Here is a 23569-nt window from a genome sequence, read left to right as displayed (position 1 = left end):
TGAAGAGAAAGTCGGCGATAAATCTGGTTCCACAAAGCCAGAAGAGCCACAGGTTAAGGTAAAAGATTAAGTGAATGATGATCAATTTCCATCACTGGAGTTTGAGAAAGTTAAACAGAAAGTTGGTAAAGTTGAAATCTCAGATCAGTTTTATTCTGAGAAAACCGAGTTTGATGTCGAGAAAACATTCAATGGGAATGTTAAGAAAATTTTTAGGAAAATGCTTGATGGGAAAGTTAAAGGGGTTAAAGATTTTTACGCAACAAAGAAAGCAACTTTTAACCCAACTGAACAAGAGCTTAAAGAGCTAAAAACACCCAAGGTTGGTCAGACTTGGGTGGAAATTCTTTTCCCTTGAACATCTGACTTCGCCGGAGATCCCGAGTTTGTAATCGTGGATCAGGAATCGGCATCATTCTAGTTTTTGAATAGATTGTTTGAAAGATTTTGAATGAGTTTAAATTTTACAGGTTGAAGGACTACGCCGGAGCTTCCATGTTGGTAAGTGAGAAGCAGGAATCGGCATCTTTGATTGGTAAAATGACGTGTGTAGATGTTTGTTTCCTACACATGGTATAGGTGTTTGTGTTGTTACAAGTAGTACAAGTGATTCGTCAAGGTCATTAATTTGAACTTGATATTAATCATACAAGTGGTTGAATGAACAAGATGATGAACCAATCCCTACAAGTGGTAAAAACAAACTTATTTTCCGGAAAAATCATTTTGATTAAAACAAACTTAAGTGTTTTGAAATCTAAATGAGAAAATAGTTTGTTGAAAGGGGGAGTTCTGATTGTTTATGCCAAGTGGATGGCGATTTGATGTGATTCGATATCGGTTGTCACTTTATTTGTACAGTTTGTTTTGAATTTTCTTTAATTGGGTCAAGAGCTTAGATAGTTTTCAAATTTCTTTTAAATGTGTTTGCATTTTAGGGGGAGTAGAAAATTTCAGAAAATCCAAAAACATTAGAAAATTTGAAAAAGCCAAAAACATGATAAAATTTTAAAAAAATGAAAAAAAAATGAGTTTTGTTGAGAAAAGAGGAAATGATAGTATATCAGTGGACTGTCACAACATGCTAAAGAATTGGAATGTAAAAATGTGATAAACAATCTCACTGCGGATATGCTAGTAGGTTTTTGCACATTTAGTAGATTGTGATGAGATATAAACCTAAATTCAAACTTGCTTAGTTCGTGGGGAACAACTTCTTGGATATATGGGTAACCCCCGAAATCTTGTTTGAAAGGTCCCTCTTTCTGAGATACTAGGTTTTTATACTCAGTGATATCTGGGGTATTATCCCGGGACTTCTGCTGAATGGAAATTCTGACCTAGTCCCCGTATAATACTTTCCGCAAATGCTTGAAAAAGCGCAGCCCTCAGCAAATTGATGAAACAATAAAATTGATAGTCATTGCTGTTGAAACAAAAGATCCTCTAAAGGGGACACACCAAAAGTCGAAGCCGTCATCTCTCTGCGTATACGGAAGTATCGACCTGAGCTCTCACGGCCCTCGCACCTAACTCCTTACAGATATCATCTAGGTATATTCACCTGTAAGACTGAATATTGGGATCTGGATACGGGAGTATATTCAAGTAGTGGGACACATGGATAAGTTCAAGTGCTTAAGACATTAATATCATATCTCGGATCATTTGAACTTTGTGTGAAAATTTAAGTGGACAAATATACTGACAATCTATGTGAATTGTTTAGAACTTAAAATGAAATGAAGCTTAACGGTGTTGGTGATTTGTCTCATAAACGGATATGATCCTCTTACACAAACTCACAAAAATATTGTTTGTAAATATTTCTTTATTGCATTTCATTTCTCTTATTTCAAAATCCAAAAAGATTTTCGGTGTGTTTTAGCATAAACTTTTGAAAATTCAAAAAGATTTTCGACAACTGGTATTGAAAAGCTGATTTTCAAAATTCCGAGTGTTAAACATGATGAGCAAAATTTGAGGGGGAGTGTGTACTTTGAAATCAAATGTTTTTCTGATCAAATTAACAAATAGTTCATCAAAGAGAATGGTTGTTTTTGAGGGAGAGTCTGAGTGAGTGCATGTCTGTATATTTGAAATTTATACATGTGTGAAATTTACTTTGAGGTAGAGAATGTGCAGGGGTATGTTTGAGCCGGGTGCTGATCCTAAGCTGGAAAAGAGCCATTGACGATCTTGGAACAATCTTCTGAAGAGCCAGGTTGATCGATCCCGAGTAGCTTATGTTTTAGAGAGCCAGGTTACGATACCTGAGGACTCTAATTGAAGAAAGTCAGGCAATGATCATGGACTTGTGAAAGCCAGACAACGATCCTGAAGTTGATGATGCTGATGAACTGAAGGAATGCCAGCATATCGCAAGGGGGAGTTTGAAGACATGTAAGAGAAGAAAGAGAGAGTGAAGCCCAGAGACTGATCAAGACTGAAGATGCTAAGACTCGACATGTCAACTTGTCAACATCTGAGGGGGAGTCTGTTAGTGCATGCATCTGCGACTTCGTCTTGTATCGAGTCTTAGTCTAGATAGGATAGATCAGGGCATGTAGAACGAGGAAATGTCAAGTTTTATGTTGTGAAAATGTTGATTTCGCTCGAACGGTTAATTCCGCTCGAAATGGCTTTAGACACTTTCGAGCGGAATCACATCATTCTAATTCCGCTCCAAATGGTCCTTGTATGTTTCGAGCGGAATCAAGACTTGTATATATAGTCGTGTCGAGCGAAATCATAGTAACTTTTGCTGAATTCCATACCGAAGTGTTGCCGGTGTGAGAACTGATTGTATTTGCTGTCAAATCAATATAATCGGTGCTTAAAGTGAATTGCTTGCTGTATCTAAGTCTATTTCTTGTTTTCCGCACCTGAAATAGATCAGAACCTCTCTGAACGACTCGTTCGGGTCAATCGCACGATCCTACAGTTGATAACTAGCCAATCTTATCCTTGCTAAATCTCTGAGTTCTTCTATGGTATCCAAATCTTGAACCAAGTTTTCAGCATTTCCCTCAGGATCACGGATGCTTGTTCTTGCAGTAGGGACTACCATCTCTATAGGGATCACAGATTCAACTCCAAACACTAAAGAAAATGGAGTCTGACCAGTAGCATTCTTGGGAGTTGTTCTATCGGCCCATAACACATAAGGTAGCTCTTCTGCCCATTCCCTTTCTTGGATCCAAGCTTCTTCTTCAAGATGTTAATGATGATCTTGTTTGATGATTCTGCTTGACCATTAGCTTGTGGGTGGACTGGTGTTGATGTTATCATCCTAATCCCCAACTGTCACAAAAGTTAGTAGTTCTATTCCCAATAAATTGGGATCAATTATCACAAACAATTTCAGGAGGTACGCCAAATCTAGTAATGATGTTTCTTTTAATAAAGGATATCACTTCCTTTTCTCTGACTTGTGAAAAGCTTCAGCTTCTATCCATTTGGAAAAGTAATCAGTCATAGCAAGCATAAACACTTTTCCTCCTGGTGCTTTGGGAAGTTTGCCAACTATATCCATTCCCCATCTCATGAATGGCCAAGAAGAGGATATGGGATGCAAGAGCTCTGCTGGTTGATGAAGGATATTACTTTGTCTTTGATAAGCGTCAAATTTCTTTGCATAATCCATAGCATCCTTCTTCATGGTAGGCCAATAATATCCTGTTCTAAGGATCCTTGAGAACAGTGTTATGCCCCCAGTGTGGTTTCCACAATCTCCTTCATGAAAATCCTTTAGCACTTCTTGAATTTCTGGATCCTCAATGCACCTTAGATATGGACCTGCAAGAGATCGTTTATATAACATGTTATATAGTATTGTAAATTGAGATACCTTGACTTTGAAAGCTCTAGTATTTTCTCCAGTAGGGATCTCTCCATGTTGTATATCTCAAGATTGGAAGGATCCAGGATCCTAAATTTGACTGTGCACCATCACTAGGTATGATTGTAGGATCCTCCACTATCTCCATAGCTGTGTGATCCTAATAGCAGGAGCTAACATGTGGATGATGGGAATTTTAATATCCACTAGAATCTTCAATGATGATCCAAGGTTGGCTAAAGCATCAACTTCTGCATTTTCTTCCCTGGGTACCTGTATCAAACTAAAAGAAGCAAAAGAGTCTGCCAATTTCTTGACTATCTCCAGATATTTGATTAGCCTTTCACCTTTAATAGCATAAGAACCATTAAAGTGGTTAGTAATTAACAAGGAATCTACATGTACCTCAAGATACCTGATCCTCATGTGCTTGGCAATTTGCAAACCAGTTATTAAGGCTTCATATTCAGCCTCATTATTAGTAGTTTGAAACGCACAAGCAATTGAGTGGGGTATTATGTCCCCCTGTGGCGATTTTAGTAGTATGCCTAGTCCAGTTCCTTTGACATTTAAAGCCCCATCTGTGAAGAGTATCCAAGGATCCTTAGTCTCTTCAAGTTGTTGAACTTCCAATTCAGCCTCTCTTTGTAGATCACTACTGAAATCAGCCACAAAGTCAGCTAAGGCTTGGGATTTGATGGCAGTTCTTGGTTCATATCTGATATCATAAGCACTAAGCTTGACTGCCCACTTTGCCATCCTTCCTGACATTTTAGGTTTTCTGAGGACATTCTTAATAGGAAAGTTAGTCTTAACAATAATAGGATGAGTCTCAAAATAATGGCGTAATTTAGTAGATGCCATGATTAAAGCAAGAATAAGTTTTTCTAAATGAGAATACCTGGACTTAACATCAAGTAGACTTTTACTTACATAGTATACAGGATGTTGAGTACCTTCATGATCCTTAACAAGTACTACACTTACTGCCTTAGAAGAGACTGTCAAGTGTAAGGATAATATATCCCCTTTTCTGGTTTCATTAAGGCTGGAGCTAAGGATAGGTAATCCTTAAGGGCCTTGAGAGCATTCTCATGCTTTTCATTAGGCATACTACTAAAATTTTTTATTCTTTCTCAGGATGTCATAGAATTCTTTGCATTTCTCTGACGACTTTGAGATGAATCTGTTCGAGGCTGCGATCCTTCCTGACAATCTTTGCACATCCTTGGCATTGGCAGGAGACTTAATATTCACAATCGCCTTGATTTGTTCTAGACTTGCCTCTATCCCTCTTTTTGTCACCATATAACCTAGGAACTTGCCAGCTTTTACACCAAAGTGGCACTTGGAAGGATTCAATTTCATGTTGAATTTATCAAGGATATCAAATGCTTCTTCCAAATCTCTAAGGTGATCCTCAGCTCTTTTGGACTTAACCACCATGTCATCAATATAGACTTCCATTGTGTGTCCAATTTGTTCTTTAAACATCATATTTACTAGCCTTTGGTATGTAGCTCCTGCATTTCTTAGTCCAAAGGGCATAGCAATATAACAATAGATACCAGTAGGGGTCATAAAGGTTGTATCCTCTTGATCAGATGGTTCCATTTGAATTTGTTGGAATCCAGATGAAGCATCCATAAAAGTCAACAACTCATGACCTGCAGTAGCATCCACCATAGAGTCAATGTGGGGTAATGGGAAAGGATCCTTAGGACATGCCTTATTTAAATCAGTGAAATCGACACACACCCTCCACTTTCCATTTTTCTTTTGAACAACAACCACATTGGCTAACCACCTTGGATACTTTACCTCTCTAATCATACCTGCTCTGAGCAGTGTATCTACCTCCTCTTGGATGATGGAATTCCTCTCAGGTGCAAACTTTCTCCTCTTCTGATGTATGGGTTTGAATGACCTGTCAATGCCAAGTTTATGAGTAATAATATCTTTAGAAGTACCTGTCATATCCTCGTGTTTCCAAGCAAAGGTAGCTTTTCTCCGTTTTAAGAAGTATACTAAATCCTGTTCAACATTATCGAGGATCCTGGATCCTATAAAAACTTTCGATTCAGGATCCTGAGGATCCATCAGGATGTCTTAACATCTTGTTCTCTCGCCTCCAGGACATCTCTTGGAGGATACTTTAATTGTTATGCCTCCCTAGGTCTTGAGGCTGGCTTCATTGATGAAGTGTAACAATTCTTGGCTTCTTGTTGATCACTTTCTATCTTCACCACCCCCCATGGAGTAGGGAGTTTAACACACTGATGATAGGTAGATGGAACTGCTTTCATATCATGTATCCATGGCCTGCCAAGGATAACATTGCAACAAGATAAGCAATCTATGACACAATATTTTTGAAAAGAATTAATTCCCTCTATGTAAATGGGAAGTTTAATGTCCCCCATTGTGTTCTTGGTTTCTCCACTGAATCCTACAAGAACTGATGATCTTTGGATAATTTCTGATACAGGGATGTTCATTTTCTTGAGGACATCGAGTTGGATAATGTTCACTGATCTTCCCCTATCTATGAAAATCCTGTGAACAAAATGGTTAGAAATAAACAATGTAACAACAAGACCATCATGATGAGGATCCTGGATATCCACGCGGTCATCCTCATCAAAGGATATGACTTTATCCTGTGTAAGGATGGAGGTTACAACAGGCCTATCCCCATTCTCCATCTTTGTCTCTTTAGCATGCCTCTTAGCTGCTGAAAAGGAAGTGCCACATATGTCTGATCCACCGGAAATGAAGTTGATAATCTGGGCATCAGCTGGAGGAGCAAGAGCCCATTCTGGAAGTTTTTCAGGATCCTGGATCCTTGATTTCTTTCTTCTGAATAGCTCCTTCAAATATCCTTTGCTTAACAGGTAACCAATCTCTTTCCTGAGTGCTATACATTCATCAGTTAGATGACCAAAATCTTCATGATAGGCAAACCATTTGGATTTATCTTTTGTGGCAGCCGGCTTGTCATTCTTTCTAGGCCATCTAGCTTTATCACCTAAATTCTGCATAGCCAAGATTAGTTCATTGTTATCAATAGTAAAACAATATTCAGAAATAGGAGGGTAATCCTCTTCATCCTCTTCTTGCTCCACATCATGCACATTTTGATTATCAGACTTGTTGTATGATTTAGATTTGTTGTTCCTGAAATAGGATCCTTGCTTTTCCTGCTTTGAGGATCCTGACAGTCTTTCTTGAATCCTTTTATCATCCTATAAACGGATGAATCTAAGGGCCATGTTTCTTACTTCATCAAGGTTACTGCAAGGGGTCATGACAAGATCATCATAGAATTGTGAATCCTTAAGTAAACCCATTTTAAAAGCCTCTACAGCTGTAGCAATATCCAAATTAGGAATCTCTAAGGATTCTCTACTGAATTTAGTTATGTAATCTCTAAGTGATTCATTATTACCTTGTGTTACCCTATAGAGATCACTAGTTAATCGTCCAAATCTCCTACTACATGAAAATTGACTATTGAACAAGTTAACTAGATTAGCAAATGAAGTAATAGAGTAAGGGGGAAGACTTAGCAGCCATTTAAGAGCTAATCCTGTCAGTGTGGATCCGAAACCCTTGCATAGAAATGCTTCTTTTAACCTTTCAGGAATGGGATTGATCTCCATTCTCTCCATGTATTGAGCTACATGCTCTTCTGGATCAGTTGTGCCACATAGAGCTTCATGTTTGGTGTTTGAAACCTCTTTGGTATCTCTGCATCACATATGGGTGGTGCAAAGCGTGACACTCTGTGACTCCCATCCGGAATCTCAGGAATGAGTTTTAATCACTCCTGGAACACTGGATATCATATCCTTGAGTTTTTGCAACTCCTTTGCCATAGCTTGGTTGATTCCTGGTTCCTACACAAAGCCATGGTTAGCATTATATGATGTATAAAGTGTTACCTCCTGACGGATTCAAGGTTGGAATTCCTGATGTGAATCCAAATTGGTGTGATTCTGGCATGATCGAGGGACCAGATGAAGCAATAGTCTGCATTGGAATTAAGTCTCCCACATGAATTTCTGAACTTCTGGGTTGTTGACTCCTTAAGGATCCTTGATCCTCAAAGATGTTGGATCCAGTATGCATCGGAGCTGAAGGTCTTGATGCATACTCCATGCATCCATGAACCTGAGATGAGGATCCTTTAGCCTGAGATGAGGATCCTGGGTACTGAGAGTAGGATCCTTGAACTGACTGCGTCCCCATGTATCCTCCTGAACTAGGGAAGGATCCTTGTTGCTGGAAGGAGGATCCTTAAGGCTGTAGAGAGGATCCCGATGGTTGGACGTAGGATCCTTGAGCCTGTGTCATTGCCAATGATCCATAGTGCATAATTGATGATCCTCCATGGTGCTGGACACCTGATGCTATAGAATCCTGGGTAGTTGTAGCTGGAGCGCCGAAATCCAGTGATCTAGGGACCAGTGGAGAGTGATCCTCCGTTGATCTCTTCAATTTCTTGATTTCATCGATTTCTCGAAGGATCATGTCATTAGTTTTGTCCTGCTACTGCATGTTATCCTTCATCTGCAAAATCAAAGAATAAAGATCATTGTTAGTAGGACCAAAATAAACAGTAGTGGTTGATTTTGAGAAAACGGGGGTTGTCTTCTTCGCAGCATTCTCAGCATTCTTCTGGAATCCAAAAGGGACAGGAGGCAAAGGTGGAATGCCCTGTGAAGAAGTGATTTCCGGCATGGAGCTTGAAGTGTTCTTCGCATGAGAAGCCATGTGGTTGATGGTAATTGTTAGGGCAGGATTTTTATATGACCTGTGATCCTCATGTGTTATCCTATTAGTGATCCTTGCTTCTGTGATAGATAGTGATCCTCAGAAGTGCTTCAGGATCAGGATCAGGATCATGGATCACCTTAAGGATCCTCATACTAACGATTGTTTATTTGAATTTCGTATTGCTTTGCAGAAGTAACAAGTTGGACTTGGTCTTGGCAACGTTACTAAGGAATATTCCACGGTTATTTCACACATATTTGACTGGAAATGGACGTTGTGGAGAACGTGGGAGCATGGCACGAATTGCGGATAGTTAGTTACCATAGTTAACTTCTATTTTTAAAGGGGTAACGAGCTAGTTTTTAGAACACTTGGCTAATTTTGGCTACACACACTCGTACAACTGCACTCTCGAGCATACAGAAAAACACTTAACAGTTTTCACACATTCTTGCACGTTACACCATAGTGATCCTTGTACCTAGCTCGTTATTATCCGAAGTTGTAAACTTTTATTGGTTAATTTGAACTTGGTGATCGGTAGTTTCCATCACCCGAGGTTTTTTATGCCGGAGATCATTCATTGATCAAGGGCTTTTTCCTCGTATAAATCTTTGTGTCACTTGTGCAATTTACATTTAAGTGATCCTTATCGTTGTTCCTCATTTCAAGCATCATACCCCGTAACAAAGAGTTTGGTTGCATTATCCTCATCTGATTTTTGACCAAAACAGTTTGGCTCCCACCGTGGGGCAATTGGTGCTTCATTCCTAAGAAGTTTTTCTGTTTGTGATCATTCCGGTTCATTGCATTCAAGTATATGGCTTCATCATCAAAGAATACTTCTACTGCAATGTCTGTGGTCAATTCATCTCAGGGCATTCCACCTTTGCCTCCACCACCTGCTGGATCTCAGAAAAATGCTGAGAAGAAACCAACTCCCATTTTCTCAAAACCTCCAACTTCTTCTACTTCTTATACTCCTACTACTAGTGACATGTTTACCTTGATTTTGCAGATGAAGGAGCATATACAGCAGCAGGATAAGACCAACGAAAGGATTCTCAAAGAAATCGGAGATCTCAAGAAACAAAAGAGATCAGCAGAGGATCATTCCCCACTGGTGCCCAGATCCTTGAATTTTGATACTCCGGTGATAGCTTCTCAGCCTTTAGTGATTCCAGATGTTCAATATGTGGGAGGACCAAAAGGAGTGCACTACGGATCAACAACAGTGACTCAGGCATCAGGTTCATATTTCCAGCCAACAGGATCCTATTCTCAGCATATAGGATCCTTCGCGAGTTCAGGAGGATACTCAGGAGCGCAGCAGATTCAAGGGTTCTGGCCGTTTCCAGGATCATCCCAGGTTCAAGGATCCTCCTTTGTTCCAGGATCATCCCAGGTTCAAGGATCCTCCTTTGTTCCAAGATCATCCCAGGTTCAAGGATCCTCCTTTGTTCCAGGATCATCCCAGGTTCAAGGATCCTCCTTTGTTCCAGGATCATCCCAGGTTCAAGGATCCTCCTTTGTTCCAGGATCATCCCAGTTTCAAGGATCCTTCCAGATGCCGGGATCCTTAAGGAGTTTGCAATCAGGAAGTTCAGATATCCATCAGGGAGATTTTATTCCAATGCAGACCATTGCTTCTACTGGTCCTTCAGTCATTCCAGAGTCCCAACAATATGGATTCACATCCGGTGTTCCTAATTTGAACCCGGTGGGAGGTAACACTTTTAACAATTCTCTTACTACTAATCATGGATTCATGCAGGATACAGGTATCAATCATGCCATGGCCAGAGAATTGCAAAAGTTAAAGGATATGATATCAAGTGTTCCAGGAGTAGTCAAACCTATCCCGGAGATTGCAGATGGGAGCCATAAGATATCTCGTTTTGCACCACCAATCTGTGATGCTGAGATACCCAAGAGGTTCCACGTGCCAACCATGAAATTGTATGATGGTTCAACGGATCCTGAAGAACACGTAGCACAATACAGGGAGAGGATGGAGATCAATCCAATCCTAGAAAGGTTAAAGGAAGCATGTCTGTGTAAGGGATTTGGATCCACTCTTACTGGATCAGCTCTTAAATGGCTGCTAAGTCTTCCCCCCTACTCTATTACCTCATTTGCTAATCTAGTTAACCTATTTAATAGTCAGTTTTCTTGTAGTAGAAAATTTGAACGTTTAACTAGTGATTTATATAGGATAACCCAGGGTCATAATGAATCATTAAGGGATTATATCACAAAATTTAGTAAAGAATCCTTAGACATTCCAAACCTGGATATAGCCACGGCTGTTGAGGCCTTTAAAATGGGATTACTTAGGGATTCTTTGTTCTATGATGATCTTGTTATGACACCATGCAGGAACCTAGATGAGGTAAGAACCCGGGCACTCAGATTCATCCGGCTAGAGGATGATAAGAGGATCCAGGAGAGATTAGCAGGATCCTCAAAACAAGAAAAGCAAGGATCCTCGTTCAAGAACAACAAGTTCAGATCCTATAACAAATCTGATAACCAGAATGTGCATGTTGTTGATCAAGAAGAGGATGATGAGGATTATCCTCCAATTTCTTAATATTGTTTTTCTGTTGATAACAATGAACTAATCCTTGCGATGCAGAATTTAGGTGATAAAGCTAGGTGGCCCAGGAAAAATGACAGACCAGCTGCCACCAAAGATAAATCAAAGTGGTGTGCATACCATGAAGATTTTGGGCATCTCACAGAAGAATGCATTGCACTGAGAAAAGAAATTGGATACTTGTTGAGCAAGGGGCACCTGAAAGAATTATTGGGGAGAAAAAAGTCAAGGACTCAGGATCCTGAAAGGATCCCTGAGAAAGCTCCGGCCCCTCCAGCAGATGCACAAGTAATAAACTTTATTTCTGGAGGATCAGACATTTGTGGCACATCCTTCTCAGCAGCTAAAAGGCATGCAAAGGAAACCAAGATGGATAATGGAGACAGGCCTGTCCGAACATCCAGTGTCTCCGAAGGGAAAGTCATAACCTTTGATGAGGATGATCGTGTTGATATCCAGGATCCTCATCACGATGGTTTGGTTATCACTCTTTTTATTTCTAACCATTTTGTCCGCAGGATCCTTATAGACGGAGGAAGCTCTGTGAACATTATCCAGCTTGATGTTCTAAAGAAGATGGGTATCCCCGAACAGATATCATACCGAGATCCTCTATGGTCGTGGGATTCAGTGGCGAAACTAAGAATACTCTGGGGGACATTAAACTCCCAATATACATCGAAGGCCTACATTCTTATAAAAAATTTTGTGTTATTGACTGTTTATCTTGTTGTAATGTTATCCTTGGCAGGCCTTGGATACACGATATGAAGGCAGTCCCATCCACCTACCATCAATGTGTGAAGCTCCCTAGTCCTTGGGGAATAGTGAAGATTGATAGTGATCAACAGGAAGCTAAGAACTGCTACACTTCATCGATGAAACCAGCCTCAAAGTCAAGGGAACAATAGCAATCAAAGTATCCTCCAAGGGATGTCTTGGAGGCAAGAGAGCAGGATGTAGTAGAAATCCTCATGGATCCTGGTGATCCTGAATCCAAAATCTATATCGGATCAGGGATCCTTGGCAAAATGAAAGAAGACCTCATATCCTTCCTCAAAAGGAGGAAAACTACCTTTGCATGGAAACATGAGGATATGACAGGTATATCTAAAGATATTATCACTCACAAACTTGGCATTGACAGGTCATTCAAACCAATCCATCAGAAAAGGAGGAATTTTGCACCAGAAAGAAATGCCATTATCCATGAAGAGGTAGAGAAATTTCTCCGAGCAGGTATGATTAGAGAGGTCAAATATCCAAGATGGTTGGCCAATGTGGTTGTTGTTCAAAAGAAAAATGGAAAGTCGAGGGTATGTGTCGATTTTACAGATTTAAATAAGGCATGTCCCAAGGATCCTTTCCCATTACCCCACATTGACTCCATGGTGGATGCAACGGCGGGTCATGAACTGTTGACTTTTATGGATGCTTCATCTGGATTTCAACAAATTCAGATGGAACCATCTGATCAAGAGGATACGGCCTTTATGACTCCAGCCGGTATATATTGTTATATTGCTATGCCATTTGGACTAAGAAATGCAGGTGCAACCTATCAAAGACTGGTGAATATGATGTTCAAGGATCAGATTGGACAAACTATGGAGGTTTACATAGATGATATGGTGGTAAAATCCATAAAAGCTGAGGATCACCTGAGGGACTTGGAGGAAGCCTTCGATATCCTTGACAAATATAATATGAAACTTAATCCTTCAAAATGTCACTTTGGTGTTAAAGCAGGTAAATTCTTAGGATATATGGTGACTAAGAGAGGCATTGAAGCTAGCCCAGAACAAATCAAAGCCTTAGTGAATATCAAATCTCCTGCCAATGCTAAGGATGTCCAGAGGCTAACAGGCAGGATAGCAGCTTTGAACAGATTTATATCCAAATCCTCAGAGAAGTGCAAGGAATTCTATGATATCCTAAGGAAGAATAAGAAATTTGAGTGGACTGAGAAGCATGAAAGTGCCTTAAGAGCTCTCAAGGATTACCTATCCTCAGCCCCGACCTTGATGAAACCAGAAAAAGGAGATGTGATATCCTTATATCTTGCAGTATCCTTAAAAGCAGTAAGTGCAGTCCTTGTTAAGGATCACGAAGGTACACAACATCCTGTCTATTATGTAAGTAAGAGTTTACTTGATGCCAAATCCAGGTATTCACACCTTGAAAAGCTTATCCTTGCTTTAATTATGGCATCTACTAAATTAAGACATTATTTTGAAACTCATGCCATTATTGTCAAGACTAATTTTCCAATTAAGAATGTCCTCAGGAAACCTGAAATGTCAGGAAGGATGGCTAAGTGGGCAGTGAATTGGAAGTCCCAAGCATTAGCTGACTTTGTGGCAGATTTCAGTAGTGATTTGCAAAAGTAAGCTGAATTGGAAGTCCAACACCTAGAGGAGACTAAGGATCCTCGGATACTCTATGCTGATGGATCCTCAAATGTCAAAGGCACAGGGCTTGGGATACTACTAAAATCGCCACAGGGGGACATAATACCCCACTCTATAGCTTGTGAGTTCCAAACCACTAACAATGAGGCTGAGTATGAAGCCTTGATAGCTGGTTTGCAAATTGCTAAGCATATGGGGATCAGGTATCTTGAGGTACATGTAGATTCGTTGTTAATCACTAATCACTTTAATGGATCCTATGCTGTTAAAGGTGAAAAGCTAACCAAATATTTGGAGATAGTCAAAGAATTGGCACTCTCTTTTGTTTCCTTTAGTTTGACACAGGTACCAAGGGAGGAAAATACAGAAGCTGATGCATTGGCTAATCTAGGATCATCTTTGAAGATCCCGGAGGATATAAGTATCCCCATTATCCATATCCTGGCTCCTGCCATCGAGGATCATGCGGCTATGGAAATAGAAGAGGATTCTGCAGTTATCCCTAGTGAGGATACTCGATCTCATTCAGGATCAGGATCATGGATCCTGCCAATCATGAGATACTTACAACATGGAGAGATTCCTACAGGAGAAAACCCTAGAGATTTCAAAGTTAAGGTATCTCAATAAACAATTTTAAATAATATGTTGTATAAGCGATCTCTTGCAGGACCATATTTAAGATGCATTTAGGATCCTGAAATCCAAGAAGTTTTAAAAGACTTCCATGAAGGAGATTGTGGAAACCACACCGGGGGCAGGGCATTATTCTCAAGAATCCTGAGGACAGGATACTACTGGCCAACTATGAAGAAAGATGATGTGGAGTATGCTAAGAAGTGTGATCCTTGTCAGAGACACAGCAATATCCTTCATCAACCAGCTGAATTTTTGCATCCTATATCCTCCTCTTGGCCATTATGAGATGGGGTATGGATATAGTTGGTAAACTCCCTAAGGCACCTGGTGGAAAAGTGTTCATGCTTGCTATGACTGATTACTTCTCCAAGTGGATAGAGGCTGAAGCTTTTGCCCAAGTCAGAGAAAAGGAAGTGATATCCTTCATTAAAAGAAATATTATTACTAGATTTGGCATCCCTTCTGAAATTATATGTGATAATGGTTCCCAATTTATTGGGGGAAGAACTACTAACTTTTGTGACAGCTGGGGGATTAAGATGATAACATCAACACCAGTCCACCCACAAGCTAATGGTCGGGCAGAATCATCCAACAAGATCATTATCAACAATTTGAAGAAGAAGCTTGGATCTAAAAAAGGGAAATAGGCAGAAGAACTACCTTATGTGCTTTGGGCTGATAGGACAACCCCCAAGAATGCTACAGGCCAGACTCCATTCTCTTTGGTATTTGAGGCAGAATCAGTGATCCCTACAGAAATGGTGGTTCCAACTGCTAGAACAAGTATCCGTGATCCTGAGGAAAATGATGAGAACTTGGTTCAAGACCCGGATACTATTGAAGAAATCAGGGATATGGCTAGGATAAGGATGGCCAGTTATCAACAAAGAATGGCTGGTATTTACAACAAAAATGTCAGGATCAGGAAGTTTCAAATTGGTGATATGGTGTTAAGGAAAGCATTTCAAAATACCACCAATCCTGCTGATGGAAAATTGGCACCAAAATGGGAAGGCCCATACTTGATTGAAGCTGAGGCAGGAAAGGGGGCATATCGATTGCTGACTATGGAAGGTGATTTGCTACCAAGAGCTTGGAATGCTGTCCACTTGAAGAAATATTTCATGTGAGCAGGATCCTCATAGAACAGATGATCCTTACATTATGGGTATCCTTGAAGGATCCTTAAAGCACAGACGATCCTTACTTTGGTAATATCCTAATCTCAAACTATTTCATTTCCTTATTTTCTCATATAAGGATAAGGATCATGTGTCCTTTATCCATCTCTCACGTGATTCTGAGTTTTGAAAGTTCAGGTATCCTTAGCAAAATGTTGATTATCCATAGAAGCAATCAGTTCCTTGGATTTGACCCCAGTTATTTGGGCTTAACCCCAGTTCCGCCTGTAGCGCATGATGATCCTGGTATAGTTCATGGCAGTGGGACCAGTACTCGCTTTAGGGGCTGATAATTCCATTGTACTGGCTATACCTAGGATCCTACGTATAATGGTAGACGTACCATACATCCGTTCCTAAGGTTTCTAACGTTTTCACGTTAGCTAAGGTTTTGGCATTTTCATGTCACTAAGTTTGGATAGTCGCCAGTTAGGGGCATACTCCAGTTTACAAACGATCCTTGGGCTTGTCGCCAGTTATCCTTGGGCTTGTCCCCAGTTATCCTTGGGCTTGTCCCCAGTTGCTAACTTTTATCTTATATTGGCTTAGTCCCAAGTTATGCTCTATTTCAGGTCTTTGAAGTCAAACAACTAAGGATCCTTGATCCTTACTTCTCTCTAAGGTTTGTCTTATAGTTATCCTGGTTATGGAATTAAGGGTTAGGATCCTAACTTGGATCCTCAGGTATGATCCTTAACTATTTTAATTTTGTTCATTGTTTATTTGAATAACCCTTGTAATTTGACAACTAAACTTGTGATCCTTAAAATATACTACTTTTTGGGATTTTTCAACTATAGGATATTTGATCCTAGATCATATCCTAAATATTTTCAATCTAACTTATTCAAGATTTCTTATTTAGACAAGTGTATATCAAAGTAATTGAAGATTAAAAAAGACAAACAAGGATAACAACACAAGATAAGCCAAAAAAGATTAAAGTTACTTTATTAACAAAGGATAAACCAATAAAAGTTGTCAAGATTGCCAACCCACGTTTCTACCAGCAAAATGTGGCCCGTCCACATGGGTTGGCAACGGGTGTCCATTGTTTGTGCGGTCTTAGCATGCAGGTAATTAAAAGGTGGCAGGATCACAATGGCTTCATCCCCCAAATAGAGGATCCCTCCACCATTTGCAATCCTACCTATTGTCTAAAGGATTCTGGATCCTTAACCCTAAAACTATTGTTCAAGTACAAACCAACAATTGTTCAACAAAAACAACCATCAAACTAAAAAATTGGGCTCCGGCTATGTCTAAAAGTGTCCATCATTGCCCAATCACGCAGCCTAGACCTTCGCTGCATCACCACCTCCGGCTCCACTTGCATCACCACCTTGATCCTTGTCACTGCGGCCAGCCTCAATCGTCAGGATCTCTTCAGCTTCCTCTTCATCATCCAGCTCAGCCAGCCTTGCCTTCCAGCCTTCCACATCCCAGTTGCTCCTGTCAAAATCAGGATCCTGAGCTTCCAAGGCCATCTGCAGTTTGGTCTTGTACATCGCTATGGCGACAGAGACTTTGGCAACCTCGGTGATCTCATGCTTTTCATAGTCAACATTGATCAACACCTTAGCCGTCTCGTTTTTGGCATTCTGGAGATCCTTTTGGAGGTCGGCAATCTTGAGATCCTTAAGCAGTGCAACCTATTGGAGGTCAGCAATCTTCCTATCCTGATCCTCAACGTTGCCCACGTAATCCTCAATCTCAGCAAATTTCTGCAAAGAGGATAAAGGATAGTTCAAGACCAGGTGATCCTCAAACAAGCAGGATAGACAAGCAGGGACAGTGATCCTTACCTCATTGAAGTACTCAAGGAATTGTTGGCGGATCAAGGGCAGACCTTGCAAATCCTCAGCTTCAGAGGGCTTTCTTTTCTTGCCTCCCCTTCCCATGGAGGGTGCCTTGGGGATTGAAGCAATTGGGCTAGCAGGAGTCTTCTTCTTGGAGGATCTGACATTGGCAAGATCAGTGACACTGAACTTTGAGGCAGACTTTGAGGATTTTCCAGCGCCTGCACAAACAAAACAAGATAAGTATCCTTATCCTACTTATATTTAACTGTTTATTAGAATTTTTAACAGGATACTTACTTGACATCGTGACAGAACCTGAGGATACCTCTTGTGAATTCTGGGTGGTTGTCTTGAATGATCTTATTTCAGGATTGAGTCTTCTAAAGGCAGCAAGCCTCTCTTTGGCAGCAGGAGACAGTTTGAGGTGTGAGACGGTAACAGCTGCACAACAAAGAACAAAAGGGTGTTAGTGATCCTCATATAAGTAGAAGATTGTCTGGTGATCCTTCTCAGGATCCTCTATCCTACCATGGGTAGCCCATTTTCTTGGTAGATCTTTTCCATTGGGGATAGTATCTCTTCTGACAAAAAAGAAACGCCGTTTCCAGTTGGTGTCATTCTTGGTGGCTTTAAAGATTGGGTGTTCTTCACCAGGCTTTCGTTTGAACAAGTACTGATGGGATCCAAAGGTAGTGAGATCATACATCTCTCCCAGCTCTGACATTCCTAGGTCAATCCCCTCCTGCTCAATGATCCTTTCAAGGGTATTCAAAACCCTCCAGATCATCGGCATGGCTTGGATATAAGAGACGCCAGTAAGAGAGAAGAAGGACTGGGTAAAGGCCGGGAAAGGATAGGTGTATCCTATGGTGAACGGAGTAACAGGGAAGGCAACCCATGTTTCAGAAATGTGATCGCTCAGGGCAGTGGGATCGAAGGATTTAAATACGGTATCTGCAGGGAAGCAATAACGGATCCTATCGATCTGAGGATCAGTGAAACAGCAGCGTTCCTTTGCGGAATCTGTGATGATTCCTTGACTTTTAAAAGGGCTGTTTTTCTGGTGATCCTTAGCAGGAGAGTTCCGGAGCAACATTTTTGGCGAGATGATGGAAAAAGAAATAAAACAGAGTAAGAGAAGGAAGAAGATGAAGAGAGAATACCTGTTTGATCTTCGGATGAGATTATAAAGGGAGTATCTCTGAAATTTAAATGCTAATTGATCCTATCTCTATCTCCTATTTATAATCATGATTTTGCAGGGTAGTCACTTCTATGACGTCAGGATTGCAACGGATAGTTCGATTACAACGGCTATATATCCGTCAGTTAGTTGCGGATAAGATCAGCAAAATATAACTCGCTTATTTGACATAATTACTCCTTATATTTTGGGGGCAATTGTTAGGGCAGGATTTTTATATGACCTGTGATCCTCATGTGTTATCCTATTAGTGATCCTTGCTTCTGTGATAGATAGTGATCCTCAGAAGTGCTTCAGGATCAGGATCAGGATCAGGATCATGGATCACCTTAAGGATCCTCATACTAATGATTGTTTATTTTAATTTCGTATTGCTTTGCAGAAGTAACAAGTTGGACTTGGTCTTGGCAACGTTACTAAGGAATATTCCACGGTTATTTCGCACATGTTTGACTGGAAATGGACGTTGTGGAGAACGTGGGAGCATGGCACGAATTGCGGATAGTTAGTTAGCATAGTTAACTTCTATTTTTAAAGGGGTAACGAGCTAGTTTTTAGAACACTTGGCTAATTTTGGCTACACACACTCGTACAACTGCACTCTCGAGCATACAGCAAAACACTTAACAGTTTTCACACATTCTTGCACGTTACACCATAGTAATCCTTGTACCTAGCTCGTTATTATCCGAAGTTGTAAACGTTTGTTGGTTAATTTGAACTTGGTGATCGGTAGTTTCCATCACCCGAGGTTTTTTATGCCGGAGATCATTCATTGATCAAGGGCTTTTTCCTCGTATAAATCTTTGTGTCACTTGTGCAATTTACATTTAAGTGATCCTTATCGTTGTTCCTCATTTCAAGCATCATACCCCGTAACAAAGAGTTTGGTTGCATTATCCTCATCTGATTTTTGACCAAAACAGTAATGAAGAGAAATTAATGAAATGAATAATTTTTTTCAAGAGTGAAGCACCAATTACCCCACAGTGGGCGCCAAGCTGTTTTGGTCAAAAATCACACAAGGATAATGTAACCAAATCTGATTTTTGTGAAGTATGATGCTTGGTTAATTGAACAATTGTGCAAACAACAAATGAATGAAATGAATGATCAACACAAGGATTTATACGAGGAAAAAGCCCTTGATCAATGAATGATCTCCGGCATAAAAAACCTCGGGTGATGGAAACAACCGATCACCAACTATATTAAACAAAGAAAGTTTACAACTTTGGATGATATCAAGCTTGGTACAAAGATTGAAAATGTGTAAAAGTGTGTAATCGCCAACAAATTGCAGAGAGCTCTCGTGTAGTGTATGTGTGTTGCTCATAATAATAAATCAAGCTTGTATCCCCTTTAAAATTAGAAACTATCTAGACTAACTAACTATCCGAAAATAATGCTAGCCTCCCCACGATCATCACAACGGTCATGGAGATCATGCACGTGCAGAAGTATCAAGCATATTCCCCTAGAATCTCGGTTGGAGCAAGTCTTATTCGAATACACCTGAAAAATAAGTTCAACAATGATGGAAACAATTGTTAGTTCAGGATAATAATGAGGATCGTGGATCCTTATTCTTGTAGCATCTTCTGAGGATCCTTAATTCAAACTGAACTGAGGATCCGTGATCCAAGCTACACTTGAGGATCCGTGATCCATAAGCCATAAAATTATATCCCTAACAGTACGGACAATGATGGTGATTCGTCAAAAAACAAATCTCCAAGTTATGATTCGGGATATCATTCATCATCTTCATCTTCTAAATCTTCTTCGAATCAGAACTGGAAAGATTCTCCAAATCTGAACACTGATTTCGCTAAGCAACATATGAGTTTCTTAGCCTCTGTTCTGGAATCATATGAAGGTTTAATTGCAGGAAAGATCGGAAATCCAAACATGACAAAGGAGGATTACGATCTGTAATGCCCCAAAACCCGAAATGTCTAATTCCCTAGTATGTTTCCATGTTATATAGTATAAGGTGGTTTATCACATTTTTATTATATAGTCTAGCTAAACATATGAATTATATAGTAAGGGAAATTAGTTGTAACAAAAAGAAAAAGTATAGCAAACATGAGGGACTAATATTGGTGAATGGGGTTTAAGTTTATAAAGAAAAACAAAACAAAAGAATGTGCAGTGTGTGTGTGTCGTGTAAGAGAAAAGGAGAAAAGGGGGAAGAGGAACCTCACAAATACCACACAAAACCTGCAAATCAAAGGCGATATATGGCTGGAAATCGATGCATGAAGTGAAATTATCGATCTCCTAGTTGTTCTTGACATAAGGTAAGTTACAATTTATGATTTGATGGTCATTGATGAAATAGGTTGTGTTTAATACGTGACTTTATGTGAAGTTAGAATGATAATGAATTAGAATCATCTCATGAAACATGAACCTTGTTCGAATTTCTGATTATCTTGATGTTTTAATGAAGACCCGCTTGTAGAAGTGATGTTATGAAGATGATGAAGTTGCATGTGCTAAATCGAGTATAGTTTCGATATGTATGAAGTTGAATGTTGTATATTATTGTTAAATGAATTTGATTTAGAATGAAGGTTGTGTGAAATTAGTTGAATTTGATGATCTTGATATGAACTAGTAGGATTATGCTTAAAATACCTGTACATTGTGCTTTAATTGAGGTACGCACAACAAGGGTTTGATGAAATGCCTAGGTGAGCTTAATAGATGAAATTGTATGTAAGTAAAGGATGAATAAGTATGGAATGTGGAGACTATTGAATTGTTAGTAAACTTACATAAGGAACATGTGTAAGATTGAATCCATGTGGAGGTTTTGTTGATTTATCGTTTAAGTAGAAATGTACACTAGTGACTTGCATTGTATGACACACATTATGGGTTTAGTGGATGGTTTAGTTGGGATTACGAAATGAAATTGGGTATATTTCTTATGCGTGTTAGAATTGACTAATGAAAGTCAAAAGTGATATATGTAATTGATATGATCTTTAACATGTAAACTTGTGTATGCTAATAAGAATGTGATTTCGATGACATGAAAGTATAGGAATCATGTCGAAATGGAATCAAACATGAAAGGCTAACGGTCAAGAGAAGGCAAGGAATATGACACGAACACGGATGCATAAGGTAAGTGATTTCCGTAATCACTTCTTAGTTTGTTTGAGTAATATAATGTTTTAATTAATTAAACATGATGTTTGAGGTCAAATATGTGTTGAAGTCTTTCGTCGTAAATGATGGGGTTAAAGTTAACTAAAACGCCCTTGATGGGTATATTGGGCAAACGACCTTAAAAGTAGTTTAGAAACAAGCTATTCGATTAGTGTAATGTTGTATTGGTCAAGTATGAAAGTGGGGAGTATGGTTTTGTAAGTCATAGACCATTTAATGCGCAAACACCTTAACGGGTCAAAATAAGCTTTTGAGCAAAAATGGGTTAAGAGGATGGAAAAAATGGGTTATGAGGATGCAAGGCATCCGAGAATTTAATCTCTTATGATAGTTGTCATTGAAATTATTAAGTCATATGAAGTTGAGGTCAGATCAACAGATTATTTTGATAAATGCATGAACGGGTCGAATAATTTGTAAATGAATAATAAGCCGAAACCGTATAAGTTAAGAATTTCCTTAACCCGAATGTTGGATTTCAAGTTCACATGATAGAATGTTAATTTACAATCACGTAGGAAGAAACGTGACGCAAAACGGATAAAAATGAGAGAGTTATATCCGTTTCGGTAAGAACTAATGGCTGGGAAAAGTGCAGAGCTGACACGGCGGGGTGGTTAACTGACACGGCCGGGTGAAGGTTCTGTGAAAAATATTATTTACGTGATTTATGCATCGTAGGCTTCGGTATATTATCCGTGGACTACGGTGGGCCTCCCAAACATGATTTTTATCGTTCCTTTGATGTATATGGGTTATAAATCTATGTCTAAGTCCCATGTGATTAATGTATGAGTATGTAAGAGGTATACAAGTTATTGAACGTGTACATAGGAACGTATGTACGTATGTAGAAGTGTATTTATGTATATATGAAGGTACGTGTGAGTGTATGCATGTATGTAGAGACATGGGAATGTATGTACGTATGTAGTTGTGTATTTATGTATATATGAAGATACGTAGGAGTATATGCATGTATGTAGAGATGTAGAAATGTAGGTACGTATGTAAATGTGTATGTATGTATGCATGAAGGTGCGTATATGTGTATACATATGTGTAGAGGTATAGGAAAGCATGTACGTATGTAGATGTGGATGTATGCATGAAAAAAAATGTAAATATGCATGATTTAGACGCGTTGAGTAATACGTTATTAATGGTGTACCTTGAGGATGAAAAGTAATGCATGTACATTATTGAAGTCTCACCAGGATACGGACACGCAGATGAAATGCTTAAAGCTAGAAAGATAATGAAATGGGGGAGTGTACAGGAATAAATTTTGTTTATGTATTGTGTGCTAATGTTATGATTGTACGTGGTGAGTGCAGGTTGTGCAAATCATGGACGAGTATCACGAGGAATAGAGACCGAAGACCGAGTCACAAGATAGATTGTACGGAAATAATTGAGTATGTACTTTAGCAAACAGGACTTATACTTTTTGTAAAAGATATATATTCATTTAAACGAACTTTCAAGTAAGTCAAGACGTTTGTAATGAAAGAAATTTTATGGCACGACTTTCCGCTGTGACTTTTTGTCAAATACGTATTAGGGCATTACACGATCAAGTTGACCCAGAGATGGAGCTCATGGACATTCGTTAGTGCATGGCTAGCGTTATCAGGAGAACTAAATGATTCATGGAGATTACAGGTAGGAAGTGTTTGGAAGGTCCCGATATGAAGCTGGGATTTGATAAAGCAAAAGTCACTTGTTTCAAGTGCAAGCAAAAGGGACACTTCAAGAGAGAGTGCTCAAATCGTCAAGCTGATGATAGTGTGAATCCTTTTCACGAAGACTATTACAAGAAGGCCATCTATCATCGTAATAACGAGCAGCCAACAAGAAAACAGATTGAAGAAGAACGTCTAAAGAGAAGAAACAAGCTATGTTGATGATTGAGGAGAGTTCC

The sequence above is a fragment of the Helianthus annuus genome, chromosome 9, assembly GCF_002127325.2.
Source record: "Helianthus annuus cultivar XRQ/B chromosome 9, HanXRQr2.0-SUNRISE, whole genome shotgun sequence".
NCBI lineage: Eukaryota > Viridiplantae > Streptophyta > Magnoliopsida > Asterales > Asteraceae > Helianthus > Helianthus annuus.
This window is presented reverse-complemented; position numbering follows the sequence as displayed.